The following is a 22,102-nucleotide window of genomic DNA, read 5'->3' as shown; positions in this document are numbered from 1 at the left end:
GAGCTAAAATGACGCATGACGCCGTTCCTGGAAGTCGCGCTGATCGGGGACAACTACCTGTCTCTGCAACTCCTCGTTAGTATAGTGGAAAGTATCTCCGCCTGTCACGCGTAAGACCGGGGTTCGATTCCCCGACGGGGAGATCCAGTCCTTTACTGCTGCCGAAAGACCTTAACAAAAGTTTTGCTCCAGCAAACAAGTTACAGGAGAAGTTGGCAAGGGGCCCCGGACAACTGTTTGAAAGACAACTTGAGAAAAATACAATGCGTTGGCCGGGAATCGAACCCATACAGCAAGCACGGACAGACCCAGGAATCGAACCCATAGCAAGAATGCTCGTAATCAAGGTCTTTAATTTACAAATGTGATGCATTGGCCGGGAATCGAACCCAGGTCAACTGCTTGGAAGGCAGCTATGATCGATTGCTCCTGTCTGCCTAGCTGCCTGCTGTGTTTTGTTTGCTTCGAGGCTGTAAGCTCCGTCTAAGCCTCGAATTAGCTTTGTATTTCTTTCTGTTTTGAACCATCATTTACTACCATTTCTAGTTGTTTATACTACTAAATACAGCTTAGACAACATCCCAGATTAACCTGACATCGCTAGCTTCCGTTATTGTTAGAACAACACGCTAGTAACTCGCTAGCCTGTTAATGCGCCACCCGTGCGCTCAGTTATTTATTTATTTTTCTCTCGCGCGCCCACGCCTCTGAGTTCATAAAAAGCCCAGGTGAGTAAGAATCAGTCAACAAACACGGTGAGTAATGTCTTGTCCTTTTATTGTCACCTGCACTTCATGTTACATGTTTAGCATAGCCTTCCCCGTCGGCAATATAGGGTTTATATGTGATAAATGCAAGGAAACAGTCAGGCTGACGGAGAAGATTTCAGAATTAGAAACACGCATCCAAACTTTAATTTAGGATAGTAAGTGTGCTAGAGCTTTAGATTCTACTTTGGATGCGCCTAGCATAGTGAACTCTTTACATGATTCGGTTCCGGCTGAATTATTGCCTGTGCAGCCAGGCAGATGGGTGACAGTGAGGGATCGCTCTAGTCACGGATCAAAAAACCACTCTTCCGTTCCGATTACCAAAACAAATCGATTTGCCCCACTCAGTGAAACACCCACTGAGAATTCTGTTGATTGTGCCCTGGTAATTGGCGATTCTATTACACGGAACGTGAAAATAGGGACACCAGCCAACATAGTCACATGTTTGCCGGGAGCCAGAGCGCCTGACATCAAAGCAAATTTAAAAGTGCTGGCTAATGCTAATCGTAAATTCTGTAAGATTGTTATTCACGTCGGCACTAATGATGTTCGACTCCACCAGTCGGAGATCACCAAAATTAATATTAAAGAGGTGTTTGAACTCGCAAGTACGATGTCAGGCACTGTAATTTGCTCTGGCCCCCTTCCTGTTCGAAAGGAGTGATGAGATAGTTAGCAGATTGTCATCACTCAATGGCTGGCTGTCTAAGTGGTGTCCGCAAAAATAATATAGAATTCATAGACAATTGGAAAAGTTTTTGGGGCAAACCTGACCTGTTGAAAAGAGATGGTATTCATCCCTCCTGGGATGGTGCTGCTCTTCTCTCTAGTAATTTGGCTCATAGTCTTAGAGACAAAAATGACAATCTGGGGCTCAGGTCAGGAAGCAGACAAACTGGCTAAACCGACCGTCTGCTAGCGGCCTCGCGTCACCAAGGTCAGATAAATCCCATCACATAGAGGCTCTTTCACCTAGATATCATCATTTAGAGACTGTGTCTGTTCCCCGAATTTGGAAATCCCAAAAACGTCCAAACCGATCTAAGGTTAAAAATGTAATTGATATTCAACAAATAAAAAATAGATATAATACAGATGAGCAAACGATAAAGCTTGGGTTGCTGAATATTCGATCCCTTACTTCAAAAGCACTCATAGTTAATGATATGATTTCAGATTATAACCTAGATGTGCTGTGTATGACAGAAACCTGGCTAAAACCAGACGATTACATTACTTTAAATGAGTCCACCCCTCATGATTACTGTTATAAACATGAACCTCGCCTGAAAGGCAAAGGGGGAGGTGTTGCTGTAATTTATAGTAATATTTTCAAAACCACTAAAAAATCTAGTTTAAAATATATTTCTTTTGAAGTGTTGGTGCTTAATGTAAAAATATATAATGTAAACGATAAATCAAGTTTGAGAATTCTGCTGGCAACTGTCTACAGGCCACCAGGGCACCATAAAGATTTTATCAAAGAATTTGCTGACTTTCTATCAGAATTAGTATTGACTGCAGATAAAGTCCTAATTGTTGGTTATTTTAATATACATGTAGATAATGGAAAAGATGCAATGGGATTGGCATTTAAAGACATTCTTAACTCTATTGGAGTTAGACAACACGTGTCAGGACCTACTCATTGTCGTAATCATACTCTAGATCTAATATTATCACATGGAATCAATGTTGATGCTGTTGAAATTCTGCAGCAGAGCGACGACATCTCAGATCATTATCTAGTCTCATGTAAATTACATTTAGCCAAGGCTGCAAAGCCAACTCCGTGTTACAAGTATGTTAGACCTATCACTTCTGCCACTAAAGATTGCTTTATCAATAATATTCCTAATCAGTTTCATCGTCTCAGCATCCCAGATAGCTTAGAAGAACTTAATATTGCAACAGAAACTTTTAACTCTCTCCTTTCCAGCATTTTAGATACAGTTGCTCCGTTGCGCTTAAAGAAGATTAAAGAAAATAGTCCAACACCATGGTACAACGAGTACACCCGGGCCCTTAAGAGAGCAGCCAGAAAAATGGAGCGCAACTGGAAGAAAACAAAACTAGAGGTATTTCGGATTGCATGGAAGGAGAGCTCGATTGCTTACAGAGAGGCATTAAAAGCTGCTAGATCTGCTTATTTTTCAACCCTATTAGAAGAAAATAAACATAATCCAAGGTATTTATTTGAAAAAGTGGCTACACTAACGAAAAAGAAAGCTTCAAGCCCAGAAGTTTCCAAGAAACACAGCAGTAATGACTTTATGAACTTCTTCACTTATAAGATTGATAATATTAGGGACAAAATTATAACTATGCAACCGTCTACTACAGCATCACATCAGGGAGTGCATTATAGTCTCCCCGAGGTAAAATTTGATTCATTTGTTGCCATAGGAGAGGAAGAATTTTGCAAACTTGTTAATTCATCTAAATCGACAACATGTATGTTAGACCCTATACCGACTAAACTACTGAAAGAGATGCTTCCAGAAGTCATAGATCCTCTTCTTAACATCATTAATTCATCTTTGTCTCTAGGATACGTACCAAAAACCTTTAAGCTGGCTATGATTAAACCGCTTGTTAAAAAAACGCAACTTGATCCTACAGAATTAGTCAATTACAGGCCGATCTCAAATCTACCTTTTCAGTCAAAGATACTAGAAAAGGCAGTATCCTCACAACTGTGTTCCTTTCTTAAAAGAAATGGTATCTGCGAGGATTTCCAGTCAGGATTTAGACCGCACCATAGCACTGAGACTGCTCTCATTAAAGTCACAAATGATTTGCTCTTATCATCCGATCGTGGTTGTATCTCTCTATTAGTGTTACTTGATCTTAGTGCTGCATTTGACACCATTGACCACAACATTCTCTTAAATAGACTAGAAAACTATGTTGGCATTAGTGGAATTGCATTAGCATGGTTTAAATCATATTTATCTGACCGCTATCAGTTTGTAGCAGTAAATGAAGAGATGTCTTATCGATCACAAGTTCAGTATGGCGTACCACAAGGCTCAGTACTAGGACCCTTGCTGTTCACTCTGTACATGCTACCTTTAGGAGATATCATTAGGAAACATGGAATTAGCTTTCACTGTTATGCTGATGATACTCAGCTCTATATTTCTTCCAAACCTAACGAAACTCACCAATTCACAAAATTATCGGAATGCATAGTTGATATTCAAAATTGGATGACTAGTAATTTCCTACTACTAAATTCTGAAAAAACAGAGATTCTAATTATTGGACAAAAAACTTCCACACGTAATAACCTAGAATACCGTCTAACACTTGATGGCTGCTCTGTTAAGTCTTCGTCGTCAGTTAGGAACCTGGGTGTGCTCTTTGATACCAATCTTTCATTTGAAAGCCACGTGTCTAGTGTCTGTAAAACCGCATTTTTCCATCTTAAAAATATATCTAAATTACGTCATATGCTCTCATTGACAAATGCGGAACAACTAGTTCATGCGTTCATGACATCAAGGCTAGATTATTGTAATGCTCTACTGGGTGGTTGCCCTGCACGCTTAATAAACAAACTACAGCTAGTTCAAAACGCAGCCGCTAGAGTTCTTACCAGAACCAGGAAGTACGACCATATTAGCCCGGTTCTGTCAACACTGCATTGGCTCCCTATTAAACATCGTATAAATTTTAAAATATTGCTGATTACTTACAAAGCACTAAATGGTTTAGCTCCCCAGTACTTGAGCGAGCTCTTAACGCATTATAGTCCTTCACGTCTATTGCGATCTCAAAACTCCGGCCAGCTGATAATACCTAGAATATATAAATCGACTGCTGGCGGTAGATCCTTTTCCTATTTAGCACCAAAACTTTGGAACAATCTTCCTAACATTGTCCGGGAAGCAGACACAGTCTGTCAGTTCAAAGCTAGACTAAAAACACATCTCTTTGACCTAGCATTCACATAACACTCTATAGACTTCTATAATTCAATATTAGGCTGCTTAGATTAGGTCAGCCGGAACTGGGAACACTTCCCTCAAATCCTGATGTACTCGTTACATCATAAGAAGAATGGCATCTACGCTAATTTTAGTGTCTTTGTTTATCCCGAGGTTTTCCCGCAGCCTGCTGGATCCAGGCCGTTTCCAGATCTGACGAAGGACTTTCGCCTGGACCTGATGACAATGCAGTGCTGAAGTGCCAACTAGCCTCTCCCTATGGAGGATCCCTATACCACTCTACAGATAAAGCGTTGTGGAATTTTTCGGTTCGCGTACCTACCCAAAGTGATAAGATAAAATAAAAATTCTGCATCAAAATTTATAGACAAGTAGTTTGTTTAGGCATGGTTTGTAAGGAATTACAAAACTGCGCACATATATTCAAACGCACATAACTATAGAATCAATTCTTAATGCGCATGTGAACGCCATCAGCGTCTATCACAGGTTCACGTTTAAAGTCTGTTTAGAGAGAACGGTGTCGTCTTAACGGCCCCTAATTTAATAACAAATGATCATTTAGACGGAAGTGAATCAATCAAAACTAACTTTAGCTGGAAAAACATTTTTCAAGAGCCACTATAAAACCAAACCAATCTCTGTTACCTTAAATTATATCTTTATCTCTGTAAAGCTGCTTTGAAACAATCTACATTGTTAAAAGCGCTATATAAATGAGGATGACTTGACTTGACTATGCTCACCACTATACCACCAATGCAAGACTGTTGGATGTAGGTTGGAAGCCCTGTTGTGCGGTCAGCAAGAATTTTCGCAATACATTAGCAGCTGGCAGGTGCAGATGAACTGAAACTCTCTTTGTTTGGACCTGGCACTTAAAAAAATTGCATGAACTTATTGACCTGACCTACCAGGCACCATATTAAAAAACAAGGTCTCTAATTTAATAATGTAATACGTTTTATACAGACACTTCATATTTAAACAGAATTAGATAATTTTTTGCATTCACTGGCTTCTGTGAAGCGTTGAGCTAAAATGACGCATGCCGCCGTCCCTGGAAGTCGACCTGATCGGGCACAACTACTTGTCTCTGCAACTCCTCGTTAGTAGAGTGGACAGACATTCTAGAAAGAGCAACACTTCTCTTTCTGCACGCATGCGCGTGCGATCTGTGTTTGTGTTTGGAGCTCCATCGAATTGATTCATTAATCCCTGATTTTCTTCTTTACCACTCATTTATAAACAAGCACTTTCTATTTTTATATCATGTGAACTTATCCTCGACACTATTCCTTATAAAAAACAATCGGATTGCTTTGATATCGCTACTTAGATCCAACTTTCCGAATCTCGGCTACTAGCCTTTAGCCCGCTAGCATTTCACGCGTGGCCTCGCGCCTATCGACCCTCTCATTTTACACCCGTTTGACTGAAAGGATACGGGTTATATCCATCATTTCAGTCCTAAATTAGTAGTGATATTGGTAGTATCACTACTAATTTACTGTTCATCTGTTATAATGGCGAACATATCGGATGTGTGTCTAACGTTACCTCTGAGTGCAGGTGAGGACACATTCGAGCTGGTTTCGGTACGATTGGAGCTGGAGTCGGTGGAGAAACAGATCCGCGTTCTGCTGGTGAAGCAAGCCGAGCTGCGAGATCGGCGATCAACGCTTGAAACATCACGCGCCGATGCTCACAAGTCAGTGGTTAGTAACTTTTTGACTCCGACTTCGTCTACTCCGTGCGTTTCTCTGCCCAGGAGGACGCGATCATCTCTGCCTTCATTCACTCCGGCACCGAGGCAACACCACGGACCCTGGGTGATCCCACAGCGGAAGACACGAGCCAGGACCAGACCAAGGACTTCCCCGCCCCTCCCGGTCTTCGAGATCTCCACCCGGAACCGCTTCTCCCCTCTTCGCGAGCCGGAACGTGACGCCGCCGTGATCATCGGCACTTCCATGGTCCGTCATGTCCGTGCTACCTCAGGTAAGCGTAAGGTGCGCACTCACTGCTTTCCTGGTGCTCGTGTTCTTGATGTCGCTGCACAGATTCCCGAGATCCTGAACGGTGACGAGCGCGTCGGAGCTGTGGTCCTACACGCGGGGACGAACGACATCAGGCTGCGGCAGACGGAGGTTCTGAAGAAGGACTACAGAAGCCTGATCGAGACGGTTCGCAGCACATCGCCTGAAGCAACAATCATCGTGTCTGGACCGCTTCCCACGTACCGACTAGGACAAGAAAGGTTCAGTAGATTATTTGCTCTAAATGAATGGTTAATGTCATGGTGTAATGAACAGAAACTGCTCTTTGTAAATAATTGGAATCTGTTTTGGGAGCGACCTAGGCTCTACCGTGCTGATGGCCTGCACCCCAGCAGAATCGGAGCGGCTGTTCTGTCGGACAACATCTCCAAGACGTTACACACCATATGACTAGTAAGTCAAAGTCCAAATCACAGTCTTTGCTGTCCCAACTTAATTGATATAAGTAGTGTAGAACATTATATAGAAACTGTGTCTATTCCTCGCTTAGTGAGGCCAAACAATACATCTAGTGTAGGATCTAGCAAAAATCTTATTGTAATTAAACCAGAAAATCTAAATATCAGTGAACAAAAACAATTTCTAAAGCTAGGTCTTCTAAACATTAGATCGCTCACACCTAAGGCGGTTATTGTAAATGAAATGGTCACAGATAATAGTTTCGATGTACTTTGCCTTACTGAAACCTGGCTTAAACCAAATGATTATTTCGGTCTAAATGAGTCTACTCCACCAGGATACTGTTATAAGCATGAGCCCCGTCTGATCGGTCGTGGCGGCGGTGTTGCAACAATCTATAGAGATATTCTTAATGTTACTCAGAAAACAGGTCACAGGTTTAATTCGTTTGAAGTACTTGTGCTAAATGTTACGCTCTTAGATGCAAGAAACAAATCCATATTATCTCTAGCCTTGGCTACTGTATATAGACCTCCAGGGCCCTATGCTGATTTCCTAAAAGAGTTTGCATACTTTCTCTCAGATCTATTGGTCAATGTCGATAAAGCAATAATTGTTGGAGACTTTAACATACACGTAGATAATACAAATGTTGCGTTAGGGACTGCGTTTACAGATTTATTAAACTCCTTTGGGGTCACGCAAAACGTCAGTGGTCCCACTCATCGTCTAAATCATACACTAGATTTAATTATATCATATGGAACCAATCCAACTGATATAAATATTATACCGCAAAGTGATGATCTCACTGATCATTACATGGTAACTTATATAATACGTACTGCTGAAATTTGTCACGTTGCGCCACGTTATAGACCAGGCAGAACAATCCTTCCAACCACTATAGATAGATTCTCAAATAGCTTACCTGATCTATCTCAGCTGCGCAGTGCACCCAAACAAACAGATGAACTAGAGGAAATGACTAGCAGTTTGAGCACCATGTTCTCTAGTACACTAGATATTGTTGCACCAATTAGATTAAAAAAGGTTAGAGAGAAAACTAAAGCACCATGGTACAACAGTGCTACGCATGCAATCAAGAGAGAAACTCGTAACTTAGAGCGTAAATGGAAACAAACTAATTTAGAGGTCTTTAGAATCGCGTGGAAAGACAGTATGTCACGTTATAAAAAGGCTCTAAAAGCAGCAAGGGCTGAGCATCTCCGCAAACTAATAGAAAATAACCAAAATAATCCAAGGTTTTTATTCAACACCGTGGCTAGACTAACAAATAAACAAACATCACCAGAGCAAAATATTCCATTACAATATAGTAGTAATGATTTTATGAATTACTTCAATGAGAAAATAGAAAGCATCCGAAACACAATTGTAAATATACAATCCTCTATGATGTCTTATGATTCAGCCTCAATTATGGCCCCTCTAGAACAACTACACCGCTTTACAACTATAGGACAGGAAGAGCTAAATAAACTTATCATTGCATCTAAACCAACAACATGTTTATTAGATCCAATACCCACTAAACTACTGAAAGAAGTGTTACCTGTAGTCGAAGAGCCTCTTCTTAATATTATTAACTCGTCTTTATTTTTAGGTCATGTTCCAAAAATATTCAAGCTGGCAGTAATAAAACCTCTCATTAAGAAACCGCAATTAGATCCAAATAACTTAGCAAATTACAGACCCATCTCAAATCTTCCATTTATGTCTAAAATACTAGAAAAAATTGTGTCCGCTCAATTGTGCTCTTTCTTACAAGAAAATGATATCTATGAAAAATTCCAGTCGGGATTCAGACCGCATCATAGCACAGAAACTGCGCTAGTTAAAATTACAAATGATTTACTTTTAGCTTCTGACCAAGGCTGTATCTCAATACTAGTTCTACTCGATCTTAGTGCTGCGTTCGACACTATAGATCATAAAATACTCTTGGATCGACTACAAAACTACACTGGTGTTCAGGGACAGGCATTAAGCTGGTTTAGATCTTACTTATCAGACCGTTACCATTTTGTCTGTCTAAATGGGGAAAAATCAAAGATAACGTCAGTAGACTATGGAGTGCCGCAAGGATCGGTGTTAGGTCCTCTGCTATTCTCAATATATATGCTGCCACTTGGTAATATTATAAGAAAACATGGAATTAATTTCCACTGTTATGCTGATGACACTCAATTATATATCTCATCACGACCAGATGAAAACACTAACTTATCTAAATTGACAGAGTGTCTAAATGATATAAAATGCTGGATGACGTGTAATTTCCTGCTATTAAATTCAGATAAAACGGAGGTACTACTTATTGGTCCAAAAAACTACCCCCAAAATCCCTTACAATACAACTTTAATTTAGAAGGATGTCATGTTACTTTATCCACTACAGTAAAAGACCTGGGTGTTATACTAGACCGCAACTTGACTTTCGAAAATCATATTTCATATATTACAAGAACAGCCTTTTTCCACCTTAGAAACATTGCTAAGCTACGCAACATGCTATCTGTTTCTGATGCAGAAAAGTTAGTTCATGCATTCATGACCTCGAGACTAGATTACTGTAATGCTTTATTAGCTGGCTGTCCTGCATCCTCAATAAACAAGCTACAGTTAGTGCAAAATGCAGCCGCTAGAGTTCTTACTAGATCAAGAAAATATGATCATATAACACCTATTTTATCATCTCTACACTGGTTACCTATTAAGTTACGTATCAATTACAAAGTATTCCTACTGACCTATAAAGCCCTAAATGGTTTAGCTCCTGTGTATTTAACAGACCTTCTATCGCCATACAATCCATCGCGCTCTTTAAGATCACTAAATTCGAGGCTTCTGGTCATTCCTAGGATATCTAAGTCCACTAAAGGAGGGAGGGCGTTCTCGCATTTAGCTCCTAAACTCTGGAATAGCCTTCCTGATATTGTACGAGACTCAGACTCGCTGTCCCAGTTTAAAACTAGATTAAAGACGCATCTCTTTAACCAAGCATTCACTTAATGCTTAACCTTTAATACTGCTGAATCAGTTCGAATGCATTAACATTATGAACATCAGCTATGCTAATTATTTCCCATCTGCCTTTCTGCTGTTATCTCGGGACGCTAGTCCCGAGGTAAATAGCGTTCGTCAGCTCCAGTTTGTATCCAGCCTCTCACGGAGACTTCAGATAACCCAACGCCTGTGAAGAGACGACTCGACGCCTGTGAAGAGACGACTCAAAGCCGGCGATATGTTATGCCTTAAATTAATACTTGATTAACTAACTGTATTTTTCTATGTACATTTCCGAAATGCAATTTCTGTAAAGCTGCTTTGAGACAATGTGTATTGTGAAAAGCGCTATACAAATAAATTTGAATTGAATTGAATTGAATTGAAAGTATCTCCGCCTGTCACGCGTAAGACCGGGGTTTGATTCCCAGACGGGGAGATCCAGTCCTATACTGCTGCAAAAGACCTTAACAAAAGTTTTGCTCCAGCAAACAAGTTACAGAAGAAGTTGGCAAGGGGCCCCGGACGACTGTTTTAAAGACAGCTTGAGAAAAATGCAATGCGTTGGCCGGGAATCGAACCCATACAGCAAGAATGGCCAGACCCAGGAATCGAACCCATAGAAAGAATGCTCATAATCAAGGTCTTTAGTTTACAAATGTGATTTATTGGCCAGGAATCAGACCCGGGTCAACTGCTTGGAAGGCAGCCTTGCTCATCACTATACCAACAAAGCAGGCCTTTCGATGTAGACTGGAACCCCGGTTGTGCGGTCAGGAAGAATGCTCGTAATCAAGGTCTTTAATTTAAAAATGTGACACGTTTTATATAGACACGTCATATTTAAATGGTATTAGATTATTTTTTTGGATTCACTGGCTTCTGTGAAGCGTTGAGCTAATATGACGCCGTTCCTGGAAGTGGGAAGGCTGTTTGCAGCGAGCTGTAGTCGCGCTGATCGGTCGCTTTTGAACAAGCATACGCTAGAAGAGGTGGGACTGACGTGCAAATCAAGTTTCCGTAGTGTAGTGGTTATCACGTTCGCTTTACACGCGAAAGGTCCTCAGTTCAAAACGGGGCGGAAACAAGTGGACGCATGTTAAATATAAATGCTGCAATTCGCTACAAAACCCTTACTTTTGAGACAGGTGAAGGCCATTGTACCAAGGAGCTGTAGGCAGACTTCCATGCCGAATGACTTCTGTTCTGTTGTTTGTGGAATTTACAGACTGTCACACTACTTGCAGAGCAGATTATGGGAAGGAGCCATCTTCTAAATAGCACATGCGTGTCATTAATAGGTTTCTGTAGTGTAGTGGTCATCACGTTCGCCTAACACGCGAAAGGTCCTCGGTTTCAAACCGAGCAGAAACAGCGGTTGGATTCTGACAAAAAATTTAAACTGTTTGCCAGGCTAGGTGGGTGCAGCACTCATTTCCTTTATATGCTTTTTAATAAGCGTGTACTTAAAGATTTATGTCTGCAACTTGGTGACGTGTTTCCGTAGTGTAGTGGTTATCACTTTCGCTTCACATGCGATAGGTCCACAGTTCGAAACTGGGCGGAAACTGTGGGTGGTTTTTGCAAAAATTCCGTATGCGATTTTCGTTTGAGCAGGTCAGTACACTTGCAGGGATGTTTGTGGTTTAATCTCTTTAGAAAAGGACAAAAATAAAACAAATGACCATTGAGGTTTCCTATACAGTAATAAAAAATGTTTGGTCTGCCAACAAAATTAGCAGCTTTTTGCCATGTTAAAAACACTGGGCAGTCTATAGTTTCAGTTGCTTTTGAACAAGCGTACCCTAGAAGAGGTGGGACTGACGTCCAAATCAAGTTTCAGTAGTGTAGTGGATATCACGTTCGCTTTACACGCAAAGGTCCTCAGTTCAAAACTGGGTGGAAACAAGTGGAGGCCATTTAAATATAAATGTGGCAATTCGCTACAAAACTCTTACTTTTGAGACAGGTGAAGGCCATCGTACCAAGGAGCTGTAGGCAGACTGCCATGCCGAATGACCTCTGTTCTGTTGTTTGTGGAATTTACAGACTGTCACACTGCTTGCAGAGCAGATTATGGGAAGGAGCCATCTTCTAAAAAGCACGTGCATCTCATCAATAGGTTTCTGTAGTGTCGTGGTCATCACGTTCGACTAACACGCGAAAGGTCCTCGGTTCGAAACTGAGCAGAAACAGCGTTTGGATTCTGACAGAAAATTTAAACTTTTTGCCACGCTAGGTGGGTGCAGCACTCATTTCCTTTATATGCTTTTTAACAAGCGTGCACCTAAAGATTTATGTCTGCAACCAGACGTGTTTCTGTAGTGTAGTGGTTATCACGTTCGCCTCACACGCGAACGGTCCCCAGTTCGAAACTGGGTGGAAACTGTGGGTGGTTTTTGCAAAAATTTCGTATACGATTTTCTGTTGAGCAGGTCAGTACACTTGCAGGGATGTTTGTGGTTTAATCTCTTTAGAAAAGGAAAAAAATAAAACAAATGACCATTGAGGTTTCCTATACAGTAATAAAAAATGTTTGGTCTGCCAACAAAATTAGCAGCTTTTTGCCATGTTAAAAACACTGGGCAGTCTATAATTTCAGTCGCTTTTGAACAAGCGTACCCTAGAAGAGGTGGGACTGACGTCCAAATCAAGTTTCCGTAGTGTAGTGGTTATTGTTGTGGCAAATTCTCAATCTTTGGTTCAAGTCTTCAAAGTCTGGTTCAGGTCTCAGAAGAAATCTTTCAGAGTCGAAGTTTCAGGTCTCAGAAGAATAACTTTATTGAGCAGTTCAACAAAGTGAGATGACGGCCACTCATCTGACTTCACAAGGGGCCAGTGCTCAGGTCTTATACCTTTTTCTTATCGTTAAGTGTCCAATTAGCGCTCATACAGTTATCTTTTTCTACTTGCTCCTCCTTGACCTGTCGCCATGATTAAAAACACCTGCATCTTTATTTTATTTTTTAATTGAGGCAACCTTCTTTGCCCATGCGTATCTTTTAAAAATGGCTTTATACATGATTTTCAGGTACTTTTCCATGCCCTTTCACCCAGTTTCTTCTCCTGTCCATACCTAACCTGCCTTTTGGCCTAGTTTTCTGCTCATCTCCTCCCCTCAGGCCTAGTTTTCTGTTCATCTCATATCCTTAGGCCTGGTTTTCTCCAGCATTACAGCATTTTATATTCAGACCCATGTATGAGACAAATGAAATTCCCCAACACATCCCTCCTTTGGGACTCTCTCTAGTCCCACCTTCAAACCATTCTTACCCAGGGTGTGTCCTCATGAATAGATCTCTTTCTGTATTACCTATCAAAAATGGCCAATCTAGACCATCCAACTTTATCAATAAACCTTCATCATAAGGGTACACTCTGGAGGAATAGTAAGACCAAACATCTCCACCCCCAATTGGCTAGAGTGGAGTAAAAGATCTCACCTTCCTATCACATCATCAGTTTAAGGGGATGCATTACTTCAGGTTATCAAACATTCAATAACACAATCACAGTGTATGAACTTGAATTCCAGCAGCTGTCCCACGTTGCCAGAGGAACTGAGCAGGCGCTTCCGGTGGCCTGGAGTGCTATCTGGGTTGCTCCATCGTTGCCAGAGGTGCCCCAGTCCAGCCAGGGGCGCTATCTGGTGTTAGAGCAGACAGCGGGTTTTTAAACCACCAGTTGAGTCAGCTCGTGTTTCTTCAACAGACGATGACCGCGCTTGCAAATAATTCCTCTTTTGCACTTATAACTATATACATGTTCCAATGGTCTAATGCATGTAAGTTCTAAATTTCTAGACTTGTTACAGGAATATATTCAAAGTGTAAATAGTAAAAAGTGAATAAAGTGATCAATAGTAATAAAAACACTCTTGTATTTTCCCTTTTTTCTGGTTGCATTACCTCGTACCACGGGCAATGACCTGCTTGAGACCCTCTGTCGCCCCCTCTCATTCACATATTTATATTTGTGACAGTTAGTGTGATTATATATAAAATATCTTCAGTACGATTATATGAGTAAAATATATTCAAAAGATTATATGAGTAAATATATTCAGGAAATAAGGGTTCTTGTATAAAACCAAAGGAATGTAGAAAAACCCCTCTAACTAACTTCCTACTCTACCCATGCTCTAATTGTTCTAACTAGTTTTATCCCCAAATCAAAATACACAGTGGGGCTTTCTCCCTATCTTGTCAAAAACAGAGTAAAAATATTATCAAAATCAATAGTAATAAGGTACCCTTATTCCTTGCTTCTTCATCCAACCTCTCACAGGAAGCCATCCAGTTCGTCCAAGCCTGGGCCAATTGGATATACTCCTGAGTTGGTGCATCCAATGTCAATGCCTGATGGTTTCACTGACACATTGATCATTTGTTTTGCAGCTGCACTAGCCACCATCGATCTGAGAAAAGGCACAACACAGCAGAACAGCAAAAAGAAAACACCAATAGTCACTGCTATTATTATTCCCACCTTAATAAGGGGCAGTCATGGCCTAATGGTAACAGAGTTGGACTGCCCCAAAGGTGGCTGGTTCGATTCCAGTACCGGCAGGAATATGACTGAGGTGTCCTTGAGCAAGGCACCTAACCCCCAATCGCTCCCCGGGTGCCACTCAAGGCTGCCTGCTGCTCCGGGTGTGTGTATTCACGTTTGCAGTGTGTGTGTGTTCACTACTCACTACTCTTCTCCTAATGTATGTGCACGCACTTGGATGGGTTAAATGCAGAGGTAAAATTCCAAGTATGGTTTACCATACTTGGCCATCACGTGTCACTTTCACTTCAATAAGCCATTCTTTCCATGATCCAAATATGGAATCAAACCAGTATCCCAAATTTCTGTCTCTCTCCGTATTTGCAGAAACCTCTTGTCTTAGGGCCTTCAACTTCTTCATGGCCTTAGTAAATGATCCATCTGGGACTGTGTTATTTGGGATGAAGGTACAATAATCAGAGCCAAACATTAGACATACTCCTCCTTTTTCTGCCAGTAACCAGTTCAGGGCTTGTCTGTTTTGCCATGTCATTCTGCTAGTGTATTTAAGTTGGTGACCTAAGGCATCAAGTGCTTGATCTGTATTATAATATATGCTGATTGTAATATATGTAATTAATCCATTCCATATTCTTATTTGGCGTTATCCATACAAATATTGATTCAAGTCCTGCTGCTGCCTTGTCTCTAGCTTTAAACTCATGTGGTATCCCTCTTGGCTGTAACCTGTCTATGATAACCAACATGTATATTTTTACTCTTACTAATTCAGTCATGTCTTCATAATCCATTGCTAGATGCTTAAAAGGTCCTTCTGGCACTGGAATTATTTTTTGCACAAATTTCACATTCATTAAAAAATGTATCTACCCTTGTTTGTAAGTATGGGGACCAGAATCCTTTGTCTTTTAATTTTCCTTAGAACCTCCCCCCTTGCGCACTGGTCAAATCTATGCACATCAGGAATTAAAATATTAACCAATGGGGTGGGGGCTATCATGTGGCCTTCATGTGATCTCCATATGTTGTTTGCATCTCTTGTCGCCCCCCTTTGCTGCCATAAATATATTTCAGGTGGTGTTGCTCTGGACTGCATTTGGGCAATACTTTCTACTGTGGGGAGAGGCTGGATCAGGACTTAGGGTGCCATTACAGCTAATTGGCATCCAGAGGCTTGTTTTCCATGCATATCAGCTGCAATGTTGCCTTTGATGACAAAGTCATTTTCTTTCTTATGGGCCTGGCATTTAATTATGGCCAATTTTGTAGGAAACATCGTAGCTGTAATCAATTTAGTAATTTGGTCTCCATGTTGAATTGGGGTTCCATCACTCTTTTTAAATCCTCTTTGCTTCCACACCGCACCAAATAAGTGACATACGCCGTGGGCATATGCAGAATCAGTATAAATGTTGGCTGCTTTGTTTTTAGCCAATATGCAAGCTTCAGTAAGTGCTTTTAGTTTAGCCAATTGTGCTGAGCAAGGTTGCTCACAATGTTGACTTATCACAGGGGTAAAATTGTCTCCATCTTTTTGTACAACAGCAAAGCCAGCATGGTTACCTAAGTGGTCTCTAAAACATGAGCCATCCACAAAATAATCTACGTCTGGATCAACAATTGGTGTTGATTCCAAATCTGGTCTCAGACGAGTAAAAGCTAGAGAGACAGAAACACACTCACTAGGTGTTCCTTCCCCCTCCAGCGGGACAAAATTAGCTGGATTTGTTGTGGTACATCGCTATATCGTGATATCAGGATAAGTTGTCAATGTAGAATATGCTAAGCATCTGGCCTGTGTCAAAACAAATCGTCCTTGTTCTAATAATTCAGCAGTCTTATGATGAGTGTAAATAGTGTTTAAATCCTTGAGGCATTCTAGTGTATACTGTTTACCTTGGTAAGTGAAGGAAAAAAGGTGTCTGCTTTCTTCTGCTAATGGAACGCTGAAAAATGCAGAGCAGAGGTCAATCACAGTGAAATAATTAGCAGCAGGTGGAACATTTGTCAATAGCGTATGCAGATTTGGAACCTCCGCTGGCCAATCTTCAACTACTTCATTAACTGCTCTTAGGTCATGCACTAACCTCCACTTTGACTTGTTGGCTTTTTCAACTGGTAAAATTGGGGTATTACAATAACTGATTGTCTCAATCAGTACTTCTGCCTCAACCAATCCATCCATTGTTGCCTTTATCCCTTCCACTGCTTCACGTTTTAATGGGTATTGTTGCTTTCTTGGTAATTGAACTCCTGGTTTAGTTGCAATTCGAATGGGGTTTGCTGATCTAACTAGGCCTACATCTGTGACATGTTTTGACCTAACTGTACAGGCACTTGTTGTTCCATCTCTGAGATAAGTTCGTCCATTCTAGACTTCAGTTCGCTTTTCTCTACTGTCTCAACTATCAATTTTGGAATCCCTACCATTTTGGTTGTGCAGATGATTTTGAGATATGTCATATCTATCGTTTGAAAAATGAAAGGGTTAGCAGTGGCATCCCAAAGCTTTCCTTCTACCTTTAACATCATTGGGCCTAGATCTTGTGCTTGACTCCCCTCATTTATAAATAATGTTACATGTGGTACTGAATCATCTACTCTAAACCAAGTATTAGTGAATTCACAGTGTTCAATTTGTAACGCTGCTCCCAACACGCTGGTCCTACAATTATGTAATTTGAAGTCAGACACACAGTCTGTCCTTTAGTTCCTCCTAACCACTCTTTTTCCATTTTTGGATCTCTAAGGGGATCATATCTCATTGTACAATGGAATTCGGTTTCTGGGGAAACTGGTTTCTGAAGTTGCTCTTTTATATACTGTATCTTCCCCATTTTTCAAGTGTGTCCCCTACTACCCAATCTATATTCCCTATCCAAAATATGTTTGTCTATTGTTCTTGTTGCTCAGCTCCACCCATTACTAACATCTGTTTTATACCTGTATTTTTATATATATATATATATATCTCCTGAAGGGATATATATATATATATATATATATATATATATATATATATATATATATATATATATATATATATATATACATCCCTTCAGGAGAGCACCATATCTGTAAGTTCAATTTGCATATAGCATCCCTACCCAACAAGTTGACTGGCGTTTGGTCAGACACTAGTATTGGAATCTTTATTTCAGAGTCTTTGACTTTTATGCTGACAGGGGCTGTCATTGGAATTAGCTGCGTCAGTCCCGAAAATCCCACTGTCTTGACGTATTTTCCAGACCTGGGGAGGTGAGAGGCATAATTTTGGCTCAACCATGTGAATGTTGCCCCTGTGTCAAGCATAATGGGTATTATCTTGTCCTCTATTTTAACCCGCAGCATAGGTTCTTGGTCAGCATTGGCAGCTGACTCCTCCCCGTAGGATTCTCTGGGCACCCCTAGTAACCTTGGTCTGGGCCACGCCATGGGTTGACTGGCCCTGATACTTGGTGTTGCTGATTCAAGGATCTCTGCTGCCAAGGTTGTTGCATCTGGCCTTGCATCTCATCTTGTGGCCATGGGTTCACTGGGCAATTTCTCTTGGTGTGTCCAGGTTGATTACATCCCCAGCATATGTTTGGTTGGTCCATGTTCCTCTGTTGGTTGCTGTATGTCCTTCCTCTTCCTCTTCCTCTTCCCCTTCCTGGTGCTGACATTGCTCTGTTTCTGTTGTCTTGTTGTTCAGGAAGATAGATCACGATAGGTGCATTCGGTTGTTATGGGTTTTCCCACGTTGACTGACACATTCTGACCCATGTTGACTGGAGCTTGCTGTATGACTTGTGGCGCTTGACTTGGTATGTTCACAGCAGCCATCACTGCAGACTGATCTTCAACTTCCTTTACTGCAGCCTGTACTTTCTTCTTCTTGTTAATCAGTTCATCCAGTTGTAGCTGAGTCAATTTTCTTTGAAGCTCTCTTTCTTGATTCTTCAGCTTTAGTTTATTCTTTCTGTACTGTTCCACTGCGTGAGCCACATGGTCACTGAACTCCTTTGATGTCTTTGAGCCCAACCCGACCACATCCTCCAGCTTGGCTTTTACAGAGGGAGGCATGGCGTCAATTATGGAGGATCTGAACAGTGCTGTTATCACTGGATCCCGTTCAGGGTATCTCTCCAGCTCTTGCTTCCACTTTCTTGACTGTCTTTGAACATAGGTGACTGGATTTTCCTCATCTCCTATTGGTTCCCCTTTCAGCATCTTCGGATCCATCTGAGTTTGATAATGTTCTCGAAGAGCCCGCCATATTGCAGCTCTATGCCTGTCCAATGGTGTGGCATCCATCCTGGTCTAATTGACTGCAGCTCCAAGTCCAGAGGCTTTAAGGATTTCATTAGTCTTTGCACCTCCAACGCTCTTTGCCAGCAGGGCCTTGACATCTCCAATGGCTAGTATCTTTCCCATTGTCTCTTCTTCCAGCAATCTGATCTATTTGCCAGCCCCTTCATGTAGGTCAGGGAGGCGGGCTATCAGTCCCTCCAGATCTTGTCCTGCCCATGGCACGTACTGTCCTTGATGTCCTTTGATCAGGATGGGGCATTGTAAGGGACCTTCTTCCAGTTGTTCCTCTTCATCTTTATATTGACTCAGTTTGCGTGCTGGTATCTCTCTCAAATTGTCTCCTCTCCTCCAGTGTGGTTCGCTTAGGGGTGCTTCTTCTAAAAGGAGGGTTCCAGACACATGCTTGTATTCCCTGTGTGGGCTGGCTGAATTAGATCTTCGTCTTTGATGTTCCCGAAGTCTCTGTTGGTCCCTTTCTATGGAGTCTCTTAGGAGTCTTCGCATGGCTTCAACTTCTTGGTCGATCTGTTCTTTAGTTATCCGTATATCTCGTTCTATTTCTTCTCGGTCAAGTCTGCCTCGTTGTCTGTCAACCTCCACCTTCTTCCCCGTCTTTCCTCCGAGTTCCTGCAAAGCTTGACTTGCATGGAAATACGGGTTAGACAATGTAGGGCTTCCATGAGCTTCAATCAGGTGTTTGAGGTCTAAGGCACTTCCCTGACTCCCCTCACGGCTCACAGCATCCCATTTTGATAAAATTAGAGGGTCACTCATGTCTGCTCCTCTACAGTCCTGATTCACCTTTATTTCTTCTTCCTTCTCATTTTCAAAATTCACTTTGCCTTTTATAGCCACTGTTCCAGTCACTAGTGGGAGCTGTTTACCAGTCAAGTCATAGGATGGTGCATATGGGGTCGGAGTCTCTATTATGCTTTCTTTTTTCCCTACTCTCTTTCTAAGTTCTTTTATCAATTGTGCTCCCTTTTTTATGGGCTTTGTGATTTTTTATCAGAGCTCCCATTTCCCCACACACAGCCAAATCAAATGTTCCCTCTGCTGGCCACTTAGTATTTAATTTTTGGGTCCTTTTTTCCGACTTTTTTGACAAGTTTTTAATTGTATCCCTACATATCGGATATTGTGATGCAAGCTGTTCTACAGGGGACTCTTCTTGAGGTGACACCGAAGCCATGTCTCAGCACCTAGATATTTGTACCCCACATAATTAGTTAAGTTACAATCACTTAGTCTTCTGCTAATATTTAATAATTCAGGTATTTGTTTTGTTTTCTTAAAATATTTCAAAATGGTTTGTATTGGTACCTTAGACAATGGCTTCGCGTCACTTCTTCTAGCTTGTTCTATGTACTGCGCTGCCAAATTATGTGTTCCCCCAGATACACTAATTCGAAACTCCAGGTTATGTTTTCCCCAAACCACCGGCCTCGTGCAGTTATATCTCCCGCCCTATACAGATAAGTAAGAGATGGAGTCAACTTCACCTCATTGCCCTCTCACATGGTTATTAATATGTTAAGTTCCTCTTTGGTGTAGGTATCTAATGTTAGGGGTTCAAATAAATCAATTAAAGTTTTTCTTTCTTTTTTGTTTAAGAGCATCCTCCCTCTATTTCCTCTCTTGCCCTTCCTATTGGTCCAGAGCTGCGACATTCTCAGCTGTCACTGACATTTCTTCTGTCTCTTCTCTGCTTCGTCGTATCTCTACCCACAGATGACTAATTCTGCTTGGATTATTTCTCAAAACCACCATTACCATCAATCTTGCTAGTGTCCAATTGTCCACTAACACTGGTCTAATATCTCTTGCCCTTCCAACCTCAAAGATTATGTCACTTTCCCACTTCACTGGCCTTACGGATGAACCCACCATCATATATACATTTTTCAGAATAGTTGCCCCTCCTAATACCCTAGGCCAACGCTTCCATGCCTTCCTTTTCATATACGGGATTAATATTGGGTCAATGTTTATTTCTAATCCATGTGAACTGTGAGTCCAAAAGGGTGTTTTTTGAAAGATTAAATTTGTTCAGGTGTGGTCTCAGGGTTTCAAGAGTTAACTGTTTTTTAATCACATTACGCCAATCCACTAAGGGCTATTCTCTCTGAAGCTGATCCAAGTTTGTAAGCTTTGTACATTTTTAAAGAGCTCACTTTTCCCTTGGTCTGTTAACTCCTGTCTCTGCCCTTCGTTATTTATAAACTCATTTTCTAACCAGAAGTGATTCTTAATGCCTTTGGTTAGTTTTAATGCCTGTTTAAAATAGTCTTCGTCCTTTCTTTCTCTCTGTACTCTCCTATCCTCTGCCTCGTAATGATCTCTCACTCTGGTCCACATGTGTCTCTTTTTTTTTTTTTTTTTAAGATGTCGAAGAATAAAAAGCTCTCCTTCTCTGTCACTTCTCTCCCTCCAGTTTGTTAGTATATTCATTCACACACCCGGGACTTCATTCACACACATACACGTACATTCCCTCGTTATTTGATATCTTATACTAAATGCGGAAACAATGCTTCGTTACTCAGTTCTTGTCCAGCAAAAACTGTGTTTCTCTGTCTAGATCGCAGCGCTTACAGTCTGGCAAATGGCCAAACAGTCGACAAAACCAATTTCTTGGAATATTTCTTGTTCTCTGATATTTATATCTTTGTACTCTTTGTTCACTAATTTGATTTTTATCATCCATTCAATTCTCAAAGCTTTTTTCTTCCATATTTAAAATTTTTATATTATTATCTAAATGTTATTGTCCTTATCTTTAGTCTTTTCAAATCCTTGTCTCAGTTTTACTAAATTTGGCTACCACTTGTAGCTCAACACAAAGTAAATTTATTGACTATTTTTTGACGGTGAGCCCAGAATTTTTGACAAATGATTTATTGATTGGCTGTACGCCCGGACTGGACCTGCAGTATATCTAGAAGGCACCTCTTCGTGTCTTATAATTCTCCTGAAACATAATATTATTTTTATGCTTTTAATCACCTGATTTTATCTCAGTTATTTTATTCTATCCCTTCAAAATCTATTAATAATCATTTTATTAAGTTAATGCACCTCT

At 40.9% G+C, this 22,102-nt stretch overlaps 1 long non-coding RNA gene and 4 other non-coding genes across 5 annotated transcripts; 4 read left to right on the top strand and 1 right to left on the bottom strand.

The window, feature by feature from the left end:
* Positions 1-70: 70 nt before the first annotated feature.
* On the top strand, positions 71-142 carry trnad-guc (transfer RNA aspartic acid (anticodon GUC)). Its single transcript has one exon. It is a non-coding gene; the product is annotated as a tRNA-Asp (tRNA).
* An 11,087-nt stretch (positions 143-11,229) lies between these two features.
* Positions 11,230-11,302, top strand: trnav-uac (transfer RNA valine (anticodon UAC)). The gene has a single exon. It is a non-coding gene; the product is annotated as a tRNA-Val (tRNA).
* A 214-nt stretch (positions 11,303-11,516) lies between these two features.
* Positions 11,517-11,589, top strand: trnav-aac (transfer RNA valine (anticodon AAC)). Its single transcript has one exon. It is a non-coding gene; the product is annotated as a tRNA-Val (tRNA).
* Positions 11,590-12,530: 941 nt separating this feature from the next.
* trnav-cac (transfer RNA valine (anticodon CAC)) lies at positions 12,531-12,603 on the top strand. Its single transcript has one exon. It is a non-coding gene; the product is annotated as a tRNA-Val (tRNA).
* Positions 12,604-13,326: 723 nt separating this feature from the next.
* Positions 13,327-17,673, bottom strand: LOC143712793 (uncharacterized). Its single transcript, XR_013195088.1, has 3 exons — positions 16,624-17,673; positions 15,014-15,153; positions 13,327-14,703 (listed from the first exon to the last, which is right to left on the bottom strand). It is a non-coding gene; the product is annotated as an uncharacterized LOC143712793 (long non-coding RNA).
* Between the last annotated feature and the right edge of the window lie 4,429 nt (positions 17,674-22,102).

This window comes from Siphateles boraxobius, unplaced genomic scaffold (assembly GCF_051911475.1).
Source record: "Siphateles boraxobius isolate OS27281-9 unplaced genomic scaffold, OSU_SipBor_1 51, whole genome shotgun sequence".
NCBI lineage: Eukaryota > Metazoa > Chordata > Actinopteri > Cypriniformes > Leuciscidae > Siphateles > Siphateles boraxobius.
This window is presented reverse-complemented; position numbering and strand designations above follow the sequence as displayed.